Genomic DNA, 6,285 nt, shown 5'->3' on the forward strand with positions numbered 1-6,285 from the left:
TACTGACCAGCTTGTGTAGGATTGGATCTCACTCTAACTAGCGGAGTAACCTTGGCAAGTTAGCGAGCTTTTGTAAAAGGAGAGGCTGAGCCAGGAGGATCCAGGAGTTTGAAGCCAGCCTGGGCTATGTAATGAAACCCTGTCATTCATTCATTTATATAAATAAGCAAACAAGCAGAGCAGTGGTTATGTAGTGAAACACTGTCATTAATTTATATAAATAAATAAATAAATAAATGCAAACAGAATGGTAATTACATAGTGAAACCCTATCATTCATAAACAAACAAACAGGTGGGGGGGGGGCATTGGTGGCGCGCGCCTTTAATCCAGCACTAGGGAGACATAGGCAGGCAGATCTCTGAGTTCGAGGCCAGCCTGGTTACAGAGCAAATTCAGGACAGCCAGAGTTATACAGAGAAACCCTATCTCGAAAACAACAACCAAACAAAAAATCCTTGCATAATAGTAAAATTATATGACAAAAATGCTAATTTTCAAAAAGTATACTGTAAAATATTTGGACTATTTAGTGTTCACATGTATCTCTTTAAAATTCAGCTGTATTACTTGCTAATCGTGACTGTTGGAACTAGATATTCACTGAGAATTTCTTACAGCAAGTACTGTGGTGATCTCTGGAGTCTATGAAGGCTCAAAGATCAAAAAAATACATGAACATGCCAGCTCCTCCTTCTATCCCATCAGCTCAAAGCTGGGGGACATTCCAATACATGCTATCCATTTAAAATAAATATGTGAATTGGATCTCCTGCATGGAAGTGGGGCCTGAAACCAATGGATCTGTACTGTCTTACAGTATTTATGAAGCCAATGGGATCCATCAGAGAATTGTTGCACTTCTTACAATCCCCCCACCACTGAAGTTTTAAGAACTAAGACTGCATCAGTACACCTGTAGATTCTGTACATGTAAGGGTCACAAGTGTGTGTGAGCAGGAGAAGAGAGAGACAAAAATGAAGTTCACGGCCAATAATGACAAGGTTTTAGGGGTATAAGTCACAGACAATGACGACACCACTAGAGGTCTGAGGTCCACAGCATAAGACGCCTCATGTGACCCTCTCATGCAGGGGGTTGCAAGTCAGGCATGTGGAGCACATATTAGACATTAGCCATGTACTCTCATCATTTCATAGTGGATCACTGAATCAAGACATAAATCTACATGCACATAAAGCATTTAAGCCATTGATCAATCCTAAACCTAAATATTCGACCATCAATGATTGATACACACAGAAATTTTATTTAGAGTGACTTGCATAAAGGTTTATATAATCTTTATCCAAGGTGATTTATATAGTAAAATTCATGGCTTAAGTCTTTGTGACGGTCAAGGCCTTAATTTTAAACTTTTAAAAATTATCAATGTTTTAATTTCTTTTTTTACTTGATTTTTTAAAGAAAACTATCACAACAATTTGACTCTTAACGACAGGAGAAGTGTAAAAATAAATGGACAAAATATCAATCTTTTTATTATCTCTGCTGTTTTGTACTCCCTGGATGGGTGCTGACTAACATGTGATTTCCTGCCTGGGAGGTCCATGCTTTCCATATCACTATTTGGAAGAAGCTCAGCAACTGATAATGCATTCGCCTCCAAGATGATTTTCACACTCTTGTTTGATCGTGAGCCCCACAATAAGCCGTTTCAGATTGTAATATAGACACAGTAATGTATAGCTCCAATCTGATTTACATGTTATTCCTTAGACTTGAAGTTTGAGATTCCCTGTTTGTGCTTGCAGGATTGAGACAGTAATGGATATCCTGCAAGCCAACTTCATACAGTCTCACTTGAAAATAAACCTCATGATCTAGCCTTGGTGTTCGTGGATAGATACTGTGATGGATTCCCTCTAAGTTGATTTAGAAATTCTCTCTTGGTTGTAAGTGTCATGGTCAACTCTAGGTTCTTTATAGATACCAGAATGGATACCCCTAAGCTGATGTATATACACTCTTCCCTGGTTGTGAGATTCCTGCTCTGGTTGTTGTAGTCATAATATAGACATAGTTGTGTAGTCAGTGTTCACACCTTGGTTGTGGGTAGTTTGAAAGACTACATACACTGTTGTTGAAATACCACCTTGTCCAAGTGGATGGATACCCTCAGTGGGATTTGCACACCCTCCATTGCTCCTGTGCTCTGTTATCAGCATTTGGGGCTCATAATGTATACACAGTAATGGATTTCCCCCAGTTGATTTTCCACATTCTGTATTCTTTGGATGAGCACAGAAACAGATGCCTTCCTCACTGGTCACCAGGTTCATGGTCCCTCACATGTGTCAGGAGCATAGTCACCAACCATACATAGATGATTTTGTGGGGATATTCACATCCTGATTCCCAAGAACACAGAGACTAATCAATGGGTGGATTTTTTTCTCATCCTAAACTCTAGGGTTGCTTATTCTGTTAGGGTCACAGCTACAACCAGCTTAGGGAGTCCTATGGAAGAAGAGATGGAAGGAGTATAAGAACTGATTGGAATGGAAGACACTGAGGAAACAAGGCCTTCTAGACACAAGAGGACCAATGTACCCATGAACACACAGAGACTGAGGCAGCATACACAGGACCTGCACAGGTCTAAGCCAGATGGGCTCTCAACACTGAGAGGGGAGCTAGACACAATTCTATATTGATAACCTAGAAGCTTTCTCCAGTTAAAAAACTCTGTCAAAGGAAAAACTAGTTTTCTCAATGGAGTCTCACTGGACATACAAACCTGAAGAGCAGGCTCCATGGCCCAGATGGACAACACGATGGCATTTTTGGAGGGTTTTGTGTCTCATGATGCTTTGTCTGAGTACTTTTTCACCCTACAGATATTTAGATATTTTCTCTATATATTATGGTTTCTGATTGTATTTTTTGAATTTTCTCCAGGTATGTATGTATATATATGTATATATATACATACATAAATACATATATATATCAATGTCTGTATACAGTGTTTCTTTTGCTCTCTTTTTGCTATTCTGCTTTGCATATCCATATTCATGTCTTTGTGGTTATTTACTTGTTTTGATTTGTTCTATTTTGAGACCCACTGAGTTTAACCGGAATTGTATATAAGACCATGGGTTTAAAACTATCTACTGGGGTCTGGTGAGCTTCTCAGTAGGTACATAACTAGAGACAGTGACTATCTCTAACGCGCCCCCCTGAGCCTTGCATCCGTGGGAGAGAAAGCACGAGACGCAGAGATCGGGTAGTTACTGCAAAACGAGGCTTTTTAATCTGTCTCACACACGTGGAAAAACGCAGAGAGGCTTGGAAGGGGAGAGCTGTGGAAGGGGCCTGGCTTAAGTACAGTCTAGAGTGACGTATTCACTTCTGATTGGCTGTTCGCTCACCACCCAACATTCAGTGACTTTGGCACGCCTTTTTGCCTAGCAGCTGCACAGATCATTTACATCTGGAGAAGACACGAGGCTAGCGCCAACTTGGGGTGGCAGATTATATTGCGGCTCCCTACAACTATCCCTGGCTCAGAATCTGTTGAGACAGCCAATAGTTCATTAGGAGAGTACGGCCCCATGAGCACCTCCACAATCCATGATTGACTGTTGAGCCCCATGAATTCTTCCCCAGTCCATGACTGACTGTTAAGCCCCAATCCACGATTGACTGTTGATAGGTTAAGTTTTGTGTAGGCTCAGTGCAGTCACTGCAGGCTTTGAGATCATGACTTCATTGGCTAGGCCAAGCCACACAGAATCAAACAATATTAATACAGTTACAACCTAAATGAATTGGTTATTCTTACTCTCAAAAGATATCAATTCTACTCCTCCCAACATTTCCTATTTCAAGTAATGAGATTAATAATGAACCACTATCTAAATGAGACTCATTCCAATTTCCATCAGCCTCTGTATCTGTTCTGTGTAGTACACACACACAGACACACACACAGACACACACACACACACACACAGAGAGAGAGAGAGAGAGAGAGAGAGAGAGAGAGATATCACTTTTTCTATTATAACCTGATATTGATCCTGTTTCATATCTTTTTAAAATGTATTTATTTATTTACATCTCAAATGCTGCCTCCATTCTGGTTCCCCCTTGAAGTGTCTCTCCCCCACCCCTCCCCTTTGTAGAAGGCAGTCCTACCATATCCCCTCCACAACCCTAGGGGTCCAGATTAGTTGACACTTGGTCTTCCTGTGGGGTTGCCATCTCCTTGAAGGCCTTTTGTCTTTTCCCTAACTCTTCCACAGGGTCCCCAGCCTCTGGGTTCCCGAATTCTGTCTAATAAATACAGTAGTTAGATATCACTAAGTAGGTGACAGTGCCTTAACTATATGTGTGTTGTCAGGGCCAACGGCCTCTTTCGTCCTTGTCAAGGGGATTGAGTGCGAACCTTCTCTCCTTACACACAGCACCTGTTTCACATCCTAATTGGTCTAGTCATATCTGCTCTGTCTGAGTCTTCCTAGCATTTATGGGAAAACATAATTCTATCATTTCAAACTTGACTTAAATAAGCTGTCCCAGTGACACAGTTTAGTGACTCACTATGAAGAACATATGGTGTCAGGAGAAAGGCAGGGTGTGAGTCACTACAGTGGGGTAGTGTGAGTCCTGACTTAAACAATATCCACACGTCTGTGGACATCCCCATCCTGGTATCTCCATATATACCATCAGTCCTCTCTCTAACACGAGCTGATGTTTACACAGGAATACTCACAGGCATGTCTTACTGTCAGTGATATGCACTTGCTCTACTGGACAAGTAACCTCATCAATGCTGTAGTTGGTCAACTGGCCCACCAGCAGCAACGCCCATTTCTTAAATATCACACATTAGGATCAGTTGATTCTATGTATCTTTTTGTAATTTTAGGATACTTTGGTTTGTATTTGAAGATACTTTTCTTGATCACTAGAGGAAACAAAGTATAGAGTTATTTAGCATAAGGTAAAATAAATTCAAGAGAGTAAAGCTTTAAACATTCATCCCATTAGTAGAGTAAAAGGGCATACTATGCAAATAAATGACAAACCGTGAGATTGTAAAATTTTTTTCTAATTGGCTCACCAAAAGGAAATAAAACAAAAAAGAGGGGCTTATGGTTTTGTCAGTGTTAATGTCCTTGATACAAATTATATTATGAGATCAAAATAAAGCACTTCAGAGAGAAACACAAAGTCCACAGTATGGCCTAATTCCTGGATTTCTTGTAACTCACTTTGTGTAGCTTTTCAATAGTTTTCAACTAATCGTTATACTCACAGATTAGTGTATCTTTCAACCCTCATAAGAAAGGCTTCTTTTTTTGCAGTGGATAGCAATTAACACATAGACCCACAAGTGGTCCGTGTCCAGAGAATAAGAGTATCAATTGCTCAGCCCTAAAATAAACATCTCTATCACCCTCCCTCCTCAGGGCTTAGGGATTCTGGTAGAAGAGGGTGCAGAAAAATTATAAGAACCAGAGATGATAGATGATAACAAGAAAGCTGTTTCCAGAACACAACAGGGCAGTTGAATACACGAATTCACAGCAGTTGAGACAGCATGCCCGGGACCTTTGTAGGCTCAGGACCGGACCGACAAAATTTCTGCATTGAGAAATTTCCCCAGTTGAGAAGCTATTGTCATTTGATGCCTGCTCGAAGAGAGAGAGGCAGTTTTCTCTAAGATTGTAGTCCCTGATGTATAGACCACCATATAGTGAAGGCCACACATCCAAGAACACATGGGCATCACAAACTGTAATGGATGGAGTTTCCTCGAAGTGGGGGCAGTGGGGACACAAAGTTATGTGGCTGTGGAGGGGGAAGTGGGTCTGGGAGAAGCCTCCGGCAAGAATGAATATGATCAAAATGCATTATAGGGAATCCTCAAAGAACTAATAGCAAATGAAAAAACGTGGCCTAAAGGCGCTTCTGCTGCAGCAGCTACAAAGGTCATTAGGATGGAAGATTGAGTAAAGCTAAACATTTAATTAAAAGGAAAGCAATGTGGTTTCCAAACAGGTCACTGTGTGCTACACTTGAGTGTTTCTCTGAAGAAAAAAAAAAAAAAACAGGTATTGAAAATGTAATTCCATGTGACATCACTGAGGGATGGGAACAGAGAATGGTGGCTAGCCACAGGGACAGCATGTTATCAATGGAGCATTGCAAAAGTGGCTCATTGTGAAAGTGTGGGTTTTGGAGGGAATATCTTCCCTCCTTTTTCTTCCTCCCCTCCTTCTGTCTGGTTTTCTCCCATGGATAGAAGG

The 6,285-nt window shown here is 40.8% G+C and overlaps 1 non-coding gene across 1 annotated transcript; it reads right to left on the reverse strand.

Annotated features, from left to right (window-relative positions):
• Nucleotides 1-4,307: 4,307 nt before the first annotated feature.
• On the reverse strand, nt 4,308-4,437 carry LOC117708056 (U6atac minor spliceosomal RNA). Its single transcript, XR_004606771.1, has one exon. It is a non-coding gene; the product is annotated as a U6atac minor spliceosomal RNA (small nuclear RNA).
• Between the last annotated feature and the right edge of the window lie 1,848 nt (nt 4,438-6,285).

This window comes from Arvicanthis niloticus, chromosome 4, assembly GCF_011762505.2.
Source record: "Arvicanthis niloticus isolate mArvNil1 chromosome 4, mArvNil1.pat.X, whole genome shotgun sequence".
NCBI classification, from domain to species: domain Eukaryota; kingdom Metazoa; phylum Chordata; class Mammalia; order Rodentia; family Muridae; genus Arvicanthis; species Arvicanthis niloticus.